Consider the following 13,526-nt stretch of genomic DNA (forward strand, 5'->3'; position numbering starts at 1 on the left):
CGCATACCAATAGGCGCACGCGGCGCGCATACGGATCCGACCGGCCCGCGCGCTGCGTGCCAAGCATGCCCAAGCCGGGCGGGCGGGGGGCAGGCGCCTCGCCGGGGCCCAGGCGCGCCCGGCTCCTGCCCCCAGAGCCCTCCGTCCCGGGGATCCGCTCTCCTGGCCCATCCCAGGAGTCCGTTTGCCCGCATCGGCGGTGCGCCCATTTCCCTGGCTGGGCTAAGGAGGTCAGGGTGGGGGGGGCAGAAGGCAGGGACCCCACCCCAGGCCCTGCCCGGGGACCACCCTCCGCAGCCCCTTGGGGTGTGGCCATGTGTCCGGGCCGCCAAATTTCCGCAACCACAACTTCCTTCCCGAAGACCCCGGCGTGCGAGCCACAGCCCCCGACGCAGTGGCCAGAGCATCAGCCAGAGGACGCCCGCAGGATGGACCCGACACCCGGGGCCCAGGTGTCCTGGTGTCTGGATCCTCCAGAACCAGCAACGTGTTCAGTTGGGTCTTCGTTCGTCCAGGACTAGGCATGAAGGATTCCCTCCCCCACCCCGCCCCCAGTAGCCAGGCCGCCCCCCAGCCTCCCCGACCAGGTGTCCAGATGCCCTAGACCTTGGTGTCCAGGTACCCAGCCCCCTATTTCCCCAGGACCCAGACATCCGTGTGCGCCTGCCCCCAACCTCAGGATACGGGCGTCCTGATACCCTAGCCCCCAGGGCACTGGAGTTCCGACCCCCTGTCTCTGCAGGACCCAGGAGTTCTCTGTCCCCTCCTGCTTTGCCTCCGGGCGTCCCCGACCCGCAGGACCCACAGCGCCCTTACCTGGCCGCGGGGCAGGCTCCGGGCGCGGCGTGGGGCCGGCCGGGCGGCGCGGAGGGGTGGCCCCATAGACCCCGGGGCAGGCCGGGCTCGGCGGGGCGCGCGGGCCGTGGCGCTCGGTTCCCCGCGCCCACCGCGGCCTCGCAGACTTGGAGACGCGCGGACCGCGCTGGCGGGCGGGGGCGGCGTCTGCGGAGCCCCGCCCACCCAGTCTCCGCCCCCTCGGGCCGGCCCCGCGCCACCTCCCGGGTCTTTGCCGGGGTAGGGGCTTCCCCGCCGGGGACTCCCGGGCCGCCCCGGGGGGGCCGAGCCCTCTCCCCCTGCGGCCGCCTGGAGCGTCCAGCCCCCTCCCACCAGCACGAGAACCTCGGAGCCGGAGCTTCCGAGGGGGGAGCGTCGGAGTCTCCATACTCCTCCTGGGGGACCTAGCACCTTAGTCCCACCTAGCCGAAGTCCCACAGGAGAGCCCCGTTCTGCAGGGGCCCCTGGGTGCTGGACACCGTGTACCCGAACCCCCTGTAGGGGTGCAGACTTAGCCTTCAGTCGCGCGCCAGGAATGCGAATCCAGGCGTTCGAGACCCTCCTTTCCGAGGAGAGAATTTCAGGATGTGAGCATGCTCCCCGCGCCCTGGACAAGAAGGGGACCCCGAACCCAAGACCCTCAGCCCCCCAACACACCTTATAAAGCCAGGCTTTGGCGTCCGGAGCTGCTCTCCCTCAAGGCCAGGAACCCAGGTCTCCGAAGAACTTCAGAGATCAGGATCCTGCGGTCTTATTATAGCATTTCTGTTCCTTTCAGTGCCCGCGATTCTTGGTCACAGGGCCTCGAGGAATGAAGAGGTGGACCAGACCAAGAGTGATGGCCAGCAGAGCCAAGGTTATTGAACAATAGTGCAAAGCTCCCAGAGGGGGAGGGGACTGGAGAGGGTGGCCGCTGGAGTTTCTAAGTTTGGGGGTTCTTATGAGCTCTTTTGCCCAACCATCTTAAGCAACCAGGGGTGTGCTGACTGGTGCCAATCACCGATCTGTTAGGTTAACGCTTATGTGCGGATGGTCTTCTGGGGCTGACATCTGGGGTCCTATGTCTTTTTTTTTTTTTTTAAGATTTTTAAAAATTTGTTTATTCATGAGAGAGAGAGAGAGAGGCAGAGACACAGGCAGAGGGAGAAGCAGGCTCCCTGTGGGGAGCCTGATGCCGCACTCGATCCCAGGACCCCCGTGTCACGACCTGAGCCGAAGGCAGACGCTCAACCACTGAGCCACCCAGGCAGCCCTGGGGCCTTATGTCTTAACTCCCCCTTGCTCGCTCGTGATAGTGACAAAAGCTTTGTGGTTAATTGTTTTATTTTAGGACTTTTTGCAGAAGTCATTTCTGCAAAGGCTGCAAAACAGAATGTTAGTGTGGTCCTGTCTAAGCTCTAAAACAGGATGTCAGAGCTGTTTCATCTTGGCTGTCACGACTTCCATATTTTCTTGTTGCGGACCCTGGCCCTGACCACCGAACTGTCAACTCACTCCTAACATTATCTCCTCCTCCCTACGCGCCCCGCAGGGACAGGAACCCCAGCATCTGAGCTCCCTGTTAGATCATAAATAAGAATTCAGGGATTGTAGTGCCCCCCACGGAGAATGGGGACCCAGGGGTCCAAGCCAGGCCTTCCCCACGCTGGTAGGAGATGCTATATTTCTCCCTCCCAAGCCCCTTCAGCAGGAGCATTTAAGCTCCTGGAGGCCCCGATGCAATGAATGAAGATGGAGTCTTAGGAGAGCCAGGCAGGCAGAGAGGCCTGGGCATGCAGGCAAGGGTCTGCCTCTGGTTGGACAGATTGGAGAAACTGAGGTACATACCTCTGAAAAGTCCTGTGCACTGGCCAATAAGTGCATTTTTAAATTTTTTTATTTTAAAAATGTTTTATTTTATTTATTCATGACAGACACAGAGAGAGAGGAGGCAAAAACACAGGCAGAGGGAGAAGCAGGCTCCACGCAGGGAGCCTGACGCAGGACTCGATTCCGGGTCCCCAGGATCATACCCCAGGCCGAAGGCGGCGCCAAACCACTGGGCCGTCGGGGCTGCCCTGCTTTTTTTTTTTTTTTTTTTTAAGATTTTATTTATTTATGATAGACATAGAGAGAGAGGCAGAGACACAGGCAGAGGGAGAAGCAGGCTCCATGCAGGGAGCCCGATGTGGGACTCGATCCCGGGACTCCAGGATTGCGCCCCAGGCCAAAGGCAGGTGCTAAACCGCTGAGCCACCCAGGGATCCCCTCTTTCCTTCCTTCCTTTCTTTCCTTTCTTTCCTTCTTTCTTTCCTTTCTTTCTTTTTTATAAGCTCTACACCCAGCGTGGCGACCACAGGTCAAGAGTTGCACACTCTACCCACTGAGCCAGCCAGGTGCCCTGAGGGGAACACTCTTCAAGCAGCTCATGATAACCACAATTAACAGTTTAAGGATCACTTAAAGTTCTGCTAATTCTTTTCTCCATAGAGGTTCTGAGCTGGGTTCTATTACTAAATCCATTTTACAGCTAGGGAAACTGAGGCGCAGAGAGAAACTGTATAGCCTGGTTATGTTGGTCTCTCAGCCAATACTATTTTCCTATTTATCCCAGGAGAGACTTGATCGGGTGTCAGGATAGGGCTTCAAGATCAGATCAATGGCTCCTTCTCCTGACAACACTTCCTGGCTGTGTGACCTGGGCAAGTACCATGGCAGGCCTTAAGAGGTGCATTCACACTCTGCAATTGATTGATGATTCCACACGCACAGATTGTGTCAAGGCTAAGAGCCGGATTTGCTGAGGTTCAAACCCCAGGTCTGCCACTTACTGCTGTGTGACTCTGGGCAAGGAACTTCACCTCTCTGGGTGGGTCTCAGTATTTTTCTTTGTAAAATGAGGTAAATTTCCATCTAGTACACACCACATAGCCTGCGTGTAAGCATTAAATAAGTCCATCCAGAAGTTCTCAGAGTGTGACTGGGGGACAGATTCCTGAGACCTTCTCAGGGGCTTCTGCTAGGTCAGATTTTCTTTTTTTCTTTTTTTTTTTTTTAATTTATTTATTTATTTTTTTATTTTTATTTTTTTCTTTTTCTTTTTAAATGTATGTATGTATGTATGTATGTATGTATTTATTTATTTGAGGGAGGCAGGAGAGGTAGTGGGATAGGGAAAGGTAGAAGCAGACTCCCTGCTGAGCAGGGAGCCTGACATGGGACTCCATCCAGGACCCTGAGATCATGACCTGAGCCGAAGGCAAATGCTTAACCAACTGAGCCAAACCGACTGAGCCATCCAGACGCCCCTAGGTCAGATTTTCATACTGAGATGTTTTCTATCTTTTTCACTTCATTCTAACACTCGGAGTTTTCCAGAAGCTGCATGCCATGGGATGTTGAAATAGACTCAGTGCAGGAGCATCCTTGAAGATCCGGCTGTCTTCTCTAATGCCAGACCTTACAGATACCAGTGAAAGTGTACAAGAATGACACTCTTCCCACTAAAATGTTTTGTATTGGAAATATAATATATATATATATATATATATATATATAGAGAGAGAGAGAGAGAGAGAGAGAGCCTGCTTCTCCCTCTGCCTGTGTCTCTGCCTCTCTCTCTGTGTCTCTCATGAATAAATAAATAAAATCTTTAAAAAAACCATAATTTTTAAAAAAGGTGACATTTATTTTTAAACAGCAATAATTAACCTATTACAGGTTAACATGAATAATATTCTATGAAAAATATATTTTAAATATTTTATTGAATCTTGGGATCCCTGGGTGGCTCAGCGGTTTAGCTCCTGCCTTTGGCTCAGGGCGCGATCCTGGAGTCCCAGGATCGAGTCCCGCGTCGGGCTCCTGGCATAAAGCCTGTTTCTTCCTCCTCCTGTGTCTCTGCCTCTCTCTCTCTCTCTCTCTTTCTCTGTGTGTGTGTGTCTATCATAAATGAATAAATAATAAAATAATTCTTTAAAAAATATTTTATTAAATCTTAATTTAGTAGACACAGAGAGAGAGGCAGAGACACAGGCAGAGGGAGAAGCAGGCTCCATGCAGGGAGCCGGATGCGGGACTCGATCCCAGGTCTCCAGGATCACGCCCTGGGCTGAAGGTGGCGCTAAACCGCTGAGCCACCAGGGCTGCCCCCCCCGCCACATTCTCAGTTTTTTTATTTTTTATTAAAAAAATTTTTTTTAATTTTTATTTATTTATGATAGTCACAGAGAGAGAGAGAGAGGCAGAGACACAGGCAGAGGGAGAAGCAGGCTCCATGCACCGGGAGCCTGATGTGGGATTCGATCCCGCGTCTCCAGGATCGCGCCCTGGGCCAAAGGCAGGCGCCAATCCACTGCGCCACCCAGGGATCCCACATTCTCAGTTTTAATGTCTGAAATGGCTTATAAATAAAAAATAAAAGCTCTTTGGTCTTCCCTAAGAATGTCTAGAAGTCCTGAGACCAAAAATCCTTTTACCTGTACACCACTCACAGGTCACTGATAGGCTCATATGCACACCACTAGGGGTCTCAGTTTCCCATGTGTGAAATAGGTGTGCTGCCCTATGGTATCCGTACTCTTTGGCAGCTCTGATGACAAAGGTGGGAAGAAACAGGATCACTTCTGTGCCAGAGTGTGTATCAGGCGCGTGGGGTGGGGTTGAGGGGTGTGGGTGGGTGGCGCTCCCAACTGGGAACTGAGCATTTCATGTAGGGCTCTCAACAAAGGTTTGGGCACATCCAGGAGGGCTGGTGCAGCACCCAGTGAGCAGTTAGCACCGGGGGCCTGAAGAGGAAAGGGAGAGAGATGTTAGGAGATCCTAAAGCTGTGGTAGCTGAGACCTTCATGGTCACCTCTCCAGCCCCTCTGCTAGCCTGGCCTCCCCACCACTCAGCTGCATCTGGCTGGCCCTCCATGGCCTTCCTCCATTTCCACTTTGGACACATTTCCCAAAGCACTGAAGGCCCATTACTCCCAAAGCAGCTGGATGGAAGACATGGGAAGGATAGTATGTCTTCTTGGGAGATAGTGAGCTCCCTGTCACCAGGGAAAATCAAGAATTGGAACAAGGATTTTGGTGGGCACTGAGAGTGGTGTGCGTGTTCCAATGATTTCCTTTTTTTTTTTTTAAGATTTTATTTATTCATGAGAGAGAGAGAGAGAGAGAGGCAGAGGGAGAAGCAGGCTCCACACAGGGAGCCCGATGCGGGACTCGATCCTGGGACCCCAGGATCATGCCCTGGGCTGAAGGCAGGCGCTAAACCGCTGAGCCACCCGGGGATCCCTTTCCAATGATTTCTACTTAAACATTCTTAGCCTTCCCAACTGGGAGGTGGAGAGTGGAGAACATAGTTTTAAGGAGGTGACGCAGTGGGCTTAAGTTCTAATTCTGGCTCCATTTGTGTGACCCCAAGCGGCTTCCTTCCTCCCTGTGTCTCACTCTCCTCCTCTGTAAAATGGGGATAATCTAACAGTCCTTCCAAAATAAATGAACAGCTGCTCGCCACACTGATGTGAATCTCAGAACTGGAATATTAGTGAAAGAAATAAGTACTGAAAGAATGAATACAGAATCAGCCCATTTTTAGAAGGTCCGGACACAGGCACAACACACCACCTGTGCTCCGGGGCTGTGATCTTGGGTCCTAAGAGAGTAATAAATACTACAGCAAGAGAATGACGAACGGGAGGCTTTGGGAGGTGGCTGCGGCTCTCCAAAGGCTCCAGCGGAAGAGGATGCGCTTGGCCGGGCGGGTGGGGGGACGAGGGGCAGCAGCACAAGTCTTAAGGCCGATGGTGGGGACCGGATGGCCACTTAGTTATTATTACTGCAACCAGGCCGATGTGGTCTGTGCAATCTTGCGTTTGTACGAGCTAGTTTAGAGTAAGTTAGGCAGTGGAGGAGGGCAGTGTAATGGGTTGGATTGCATTCCCCCCAAAAAAGACATGTTTGAAGGCTAATTCCTAGTACCTCTCTGGGATGGGACCTGCTTTGGAGGCAGAGTCTTCACAGAGGTAATCAAGGGAAAAGAAGGTCATGGGGCAGGTCTTTTTTTTTTTTTTTTTTTAAGATTTTATTTATTTATTCATGAGAGACACACAGAGAGAGAGAGAGGCAGAGACACAGACAGAGGGAGGAGCAGGCTCCATACAGGGAGCCCGACATGGGACTCGATCCTGGGACCCCAGATCACGACCTGAGCCAAAGGCAGGCACTCAACCATTGAGCCACCCAGGTGTCCCTTAGAAGTTTTTATTTTATTTTTTATGATAGTCACACACACAGAGAGAGAGAGAGAGGCAGAGACATAGGCAGAGGGAGAAGCAGGCTCCATGCACCGGGAGCCCGACGTGGGATTCGATCCCGGGTCTCCAGGATCGCGCCCTGGGCCAAAGGCAGGCGCCAAACCGCTGCGCCACCCAGGGATCCCCCCAGGTGTCCCTTAAACCAGTATGACTGGTGTCCTTATAAAGCAGGGAAGTTTGGACACAGACACGTGCAGAGGGAGAAGGCCATGTGACCAGAGGCAGAGATGACGGTGACATGTGTGCAAAAGCCAAGGAACCGCGAAGATTGCCTTCAGACCACCAGAATCTAGGGGAGAGCCTGGAAGAGTCTCGCTCACAGCCTCTGAAGGAACCAACCCTACTGACCCTCTGATCTTGGATTTCTGGCCTCCAGAACCCGGAGCCACTCAATGTGTGGTGCTTTGTTACAGCAGCCCTAGCAAAGAAATCTGGGGGAGGGGGGATAACTACCAGGGTATAGGATTTTTTTGGAGGGTGATTCTAAAATTGACTGTAGTGATGGTCCAACAACTCTGCAAATATGCTAAAAACCATATTTATTTTTATTTTTTGGTTATTTATTTTTATTTTTAATTTAATTTATTTACTTGACAGAGAGATTGAGCACATGCAAGGGGAGCAGCAGGCAGAGGGAGAGGAAGAAGCAGGCTCCCCACTGAGCAGGGAGCCCAATGGGGGGCTCCATCCCAGGACCCTGAGGTCATGACCTGAGCTGTAGGCAGACACTTAACTGACTGAGCCACCCAGAGGCCCCTAAAAAACATTTTAAAAAGCGTAAAACGGGGGAGCCTGGCTGGTTTAGTTAGAAGAGCATGTGACTTTTGATCTTGGGGTTGTGAGTTTGAGCCTCACATCGGGTGTAGAGATTACTAAAAAATAAATAAAAAGTAAAAAAAATGGGCAGCCCTGGTGGCTCAGCGGTTTAGCGCCGCCTTCAGCCCAGAACATGATCCTGGAGACCTGGGATCGAGTCCCATGTCAGGTTCCCTGCCTGTGGTTCTCTCTCTCTCTCTCTCTCTGTGTGTCTCTCATGAATAAATAAATAATAAATAAATAAATAAATAATCTTTTTTAAAAAAAGTAAAAGGGTAAAATGTATGATATGTGAAATATCTCAATTATGCTTTTATTAAAATATAGATGGGGAAAATGACAGGGCATTCCTTTTAGGGTGCTGTCAACATTCAATGAATTAATCCGACAAATATTTATTGAGCATCTATCAGTACTATATGCTGAGCCTGTGATCCAGACAGAAATCCTGGGGCCAACCTACAGGCGTGTGACATGCTCAACACTGTGTTTGGGATGCCTGGGTGGCTCAGGGACGCCTGGGTGGCTCAGCAGTTGAGAGTCTCCCTTCAGCCCAGGGTGTGGTCCTGGAGTCCCAGGATCGGGTCCCACGTCGGGCTCCCTGCATGGAGCCTGCTTCTCCCTCTGCCTGTGTCTCTGCCTCTCTCTCTCTCTCTCTGTGTCTCTCATGAATAAATAAATAAAATCTTAAAAAAAAATCGATCAGAGGGTATTAGGTAGGGGAAGGGCCTGATCTAATTCTCATTTCTAAAGCAACTTGGCAAAAAACAAACAAATAAATAAATAAAAAGCAACTTGGCTGCTGAGTCCAGAAAATGGAATTCCGAGGGTGAGAGCAGAAGTGGGGTGGGGAGTGGCAGTTGAGGGGGTGATGGGATGGAAGAGTCCAGAGAGGAGGTGACAGTGGCCCCATCAGGAGGCAGCTGAGTGGGGAAAAGTGGTCAAGTTCTGGAAACTTCCAAAAGGCAGAGCTGAAGAGATGGCCTGGCCACCGGATGTTAGGGAGGAGGAGCCAAAGGGAAGGGGGCGGTGATTTGGGCTGGAGCAGCTGGAAGGTGTGGCTGCCCTGAAGGGGAAGCCTCCCCAGGCCTCGGGTGCTCATGGGGTGCGGTGCCCCAAGAAGGCGTTCCAGGTTGCATTCAGTCCTGAGTGAGAAGGTTTCGGTTTATTTATTTTATTTTATTTTTAAAGATTTTATTTATTTATTCATGACAGACACACAGAGAGGGAGAGGGAGAGGCAGAGACACAGGCAGAGGGAGAAGCAGGCTCCACGCAGGGAGCCCGACGTGGGACTCGATCTGGGGTCTCCAGGATCAGGCCCTGGGCTGAAGGCGGCGCTAAACCGCTGAGCCCCCGGGGCTGCCATAAGGTTTTGGTTTAAAGCACGTTCTGTGGATGATGAGGGGTCGTGTGAGACCCCGGCAGCCCAGTTCCGCTCCAGAGTCATCCAGCTTTGTTTTCTGATCCATCCGGCCACCAACATTTATTGAGCACCTAGTGTGTACCAGATGCCCTAAGGATCCAGCAGGGAAGAGATAGGTAGGGATTCCTGTCACTCGAATGCCCATCCTAGCTTAGGGGTCAGAGAGTAGACAACTCAAGAAAAAAAATGTTAGATGCAGCCTAGTGCTTGAGAAAAAAAAGAAAGCAGGTGCGCACACACAATTTTAGGTCCGCCGGTCGAGTACTGACAATTACTAGGAAGAATAAGTTGGGGATGAAAGAAAAACATCGCCCACCAGCTCCATAAATGGCCCCACATCTAAGTCACCCAGCTTGATATTTGGATGTGTCTCCCCCCAACACACACCGAATGCCTACTTCTGCCTCACTCCGCTTGCTGCCCAGCTCGCTTCCCACCTCCTGGTCCCATGTTGTCCCCTTCAGGCCACCCAAAGTGTCAGGGAAGAACTCTGGTCTCAAAGAGGGTGGCGAGGGTTAACCTGTCCCTGGTCACCTAAGACGATGAGCCTGGATGGAGCAGAGCAAGACGCATCGCTGGGCCTGTCCTCTGCTCCCCAGGTGACACCAGGCAAGGCCACGGGACCCAGCACTCGTTTTGTAGCAAGCAGCAAACAGGCCAGGGCACTTCCCAGGGGAGCGAGTGGCCTGTGGTGGTCACCGTGGCCCACCTGCCTAGGGGACAAGCCACAGGGACGGCTCCGGGTGGCTGATGGTGAGGCTCCTCCTTCCAGAGAGAGAGAGGGACTTCCTCTGCACAACCCTGCAGATTCCTCCTGCAGAGGGGACAAGACTCTAGCTGGGGAGGCGGCGGGGTGAGGGAGAAGGCATCGTGGAGGAGACTGTCGGGGGTTGTGTAGTGAGCCCCCCCAGATATGTCCACCCCCTGACCCTGGGACTTGCGAAAGAAAGTGATCTTCTTTGACCTTCTTGACAAAATGGTCTCTGCAGATGTAATTCAATTAAGGATCTTGAGGTGAGATCATCCTGGAGCACCCAGGTGGGCCCTAGCCCCAGGGACGAGTGTCCTCACAAGGGACAGAAGAGGAGACACGCAGGAGAGCCACACCCCAGGAGAGAGAAGGCCGAGGCCCAGGCCGGAGGGATGCAGCCCCGAGAGGCTGGAGAGGCCCGGAGCCAATCTCGTCTGGAGCCATTGGCGGGCGCGCACGACCCCGCGCACACCTGGACTTGGGGCTGCGGGCTGCAGAACCGCAAGCCAGCCAGCGGGTCATTTGTTGGGGCCACAGGAAGAGCCCCGGGCTCCCCCGTCAGATAGCTGGGCTTCAAATCTTGACGCCCCCCGCCCCTCGCTTGTGACCTGACAAATCTCCTGGCCCTTCTGTGCCTCAGTTTCCTCATCTGGAAGATGGGGCTAATGACAGTGCCTGCATCCTAGGGTTTGGGGAAAATTGGTTTGAAATGACAAAAAAACAAAACAAAACAAAACAAAACAAAAAAAAAGATGAAAACAAGGCCTGCTGTCCTGTGTGTCCCTCCAGCATTACCTTTTATTAATATTAGCTGCCTTGCGAACCCTGCCGCGGAACTGCGTGCTCCGCAGTCGGAGGTGGAGCGCCTGCGAGCCTGGATCTCCCCAATCCCCTGAGCGCCTTCTGCAAAGCCCCCCGGTCTCTGCCTGGTCAGACCGCGTCCGTGGCTCCCCGGCGCCCTGGGGACACACTTAGAGGTCACCATCCTGCCCTCCGAGGCCCTGTGTCGCCTGGCCGCCCACCCCTGCGGCTCATGACTCAAGCCACGGGTGGTCGGGTGGATGGAAGGACAGGGACAGTGGCTCGTCCCCCCACTTCTCAGTCCGCTCTTGCACCACTTCCAACCCCGTTTCTCAGAACCCGCCTCCGCCCCGGTCCCGGCGGGTTCCCCTAATCGTGCTCTCCCGACCCCCGCCCCTCCCGTAAGCGGCCACCACCCCTGCGGCCCACGGGGCGGGGCTCGGCCGGGACTGGGCAGGCGGCGCTCTGCTGACCCCTGGTGGCCGCGCGGGGCAACGCCGCATTCTGGGCTCTGGGGCTCGCGAGCGCCTAGTCTGTGCTAGGTGCGGGCCGCAGCTTGGGGAGCTGGCTCGGACCCCTGGGTTTCGCAGGGGAGTGGGGGCCGGGTGGGGTGGGACAGAGGGTAATCAGACGCACAGTTGTATCAGCCCTGGAGGCATCCGACCTCCTCTCTGCTGCCACTGTCCCCGCGCCTGTCTATCCTTCATCACCTCGCTCCCGATTACAGGCTGGGTCTTTTTTTTTTTTTTTTTAATATACTTGATATAAGATTTTGCATTTTTTAAAAGATTTTATTTATTTATTCATCAGAGAGACAGAGAGAGAGAGAGAGAGAGAGAAACGCACACAGGCCGAGGAAGAAGCAGGGAGCCTGACATGGGACTTGATCCCGGGTTTCCAGGATCATACCCTGGGCTGAAGGCGGCGCTAAACCGCTGAGCCACCCGGGCTGCCCGGTTTGTTTGTTTGTTTGTTTACTTTAAAGATTTAATTTATTTATTCGTGAGAGGCAGAGACCAGGCAGAGGGTGAAGCAGGCTCCCTGCGGGAGAGCCGGATGCGGGACTCGATCTCACCACCTGCGGGATCACGCCCTGGGCGGAAGGCAGACACTCAACCACTGAGCCACTCTGGCGTCCCCTACAGGCTGGGTCTTACTGATTCCTCCTTTTGCCTCAGGCTTCAATACGGCTCAGCACTGTTCCTAATTCTGTTTTTATCTAAAATTGTGAGCATGATGGTTTTTTGTTTTTTTGGCACTTAAAATATTGCCTTGCAACATTTTGATCTTGATCACAGAATTTTTTTTTCCCCGGTATTCTTTAAGTTTTGCCCCTGAGGCCAGTGTCTTACTCACTTCACCTTGGTCCCTGCTCTGCTGCGCTGTCACCCCCTCAGAGGTCTTCTGACCACCCTAAGTAGCATCCCTGCTCTCCCAGATCCACTTCCTTAACTCCTTATCCACGCTTGATTGACATGATGCACACACTCACTTCTTTGCCTGTTTACTGTGTTTCTTTCACTAGATGTCAGTTCCCAGTTGTGTCCTCGGGGCCTGGCACAGAGTAAACACTCAGGAAGTATGTGTTAAGCGGTAGATTCAATTTGAGTGAAGAACTGAGAATAATAATGTTTTTTCCTCGAAAGCAAATGGGTCCATCTTGGTCCGGGGTCCACGACGGCTTTGCAGAGGAAGGAGGTGGGCTGACATCATCGGGAGGCTGAGGAGGGAGTTGGCAGGAAGGGGTGGAGAGCAGGGAGGACGGTGTTCTGGGAAGGGACAGCCCAGCACAAGGACTGAGGGGGGTGGGCCTCTGGGGGGCAGGAAGGTGGGGTGGGGGGCGCAGGGGGAAGGGAAGGCCCCCTGGGAGGGGGTGGGCAGACTGAAGTGGGGGGAGCTTTCGTCTAAGGGATCTGGGGAGCCCTGGAAGATGTTAAGGGAAGGGGTGGCCAGGCCAGATCTATTTTGAAAAGCTTCCTCTTGCTGCCTGAGGAATTGGACGCAAGGCTGGAAGGACAGACATCTAGGTGAGGTTCACGCACAGGATGGTGGCAGGAAACGTGGAGTGGCCAGACTCGAGAGCTCCGTGGAAGGGAAGGGGGACTTTGGAGTTGGTCCGGGTTGATGGGAAAGGGAGAGGGACACGTGGAGGACTCCAGGGTTTCTGGCTCGTAGGGGACAGCTACGGAGAAATGGGTCGGGCGTTTGGCTGTGGGTGTCACAGGCAGGTGGATGAGCGTGGGGTTTGGGGCAGGGGTCTGGGCCGGAGAGGCAGGTGGGAGGGCTCGGCTTACAGATGGAGAATCAAGTCAAGGGCGAGGTTGAGACCGAGACCACTGTGGTCTACAAGCCGAGGATCTACCATGTTCAAGGTAGCTTGGGAGGACCCCCCCACCCCGGGGAGGCGAGGGGAGTCCCAGGCCCTGTCCCCGGAAGCTCTCCACTTGGGTGGATGGCGGCTGAGAGGTGCAAGTATCCATGTACACATGACCCGAACATCCAGGGTAGAGAAAAAGATGGGCTAATGCCAGAATGCATATGCTCAACTGTACACTGTAAAGAATTAAAAAAAAAAAAAAAAAGGATGATGCCTAAAACATTTGTGGGGAGTC

The sequence above is a fragment of the Canis lupus genome, chromosome 1 (assembly GCF_003254725.2).
Source record: "Canis lupus dingo isolate Sandy chromosome 1, ASM325472v2, whole genome shotgun sequence".
Taxonomy (NCBI): domain Eukaryota; kingdom Metazoa; phylum Chordata; class Mammalia; order Carnivora; family Canidae; genus Canis; species Canis lupus.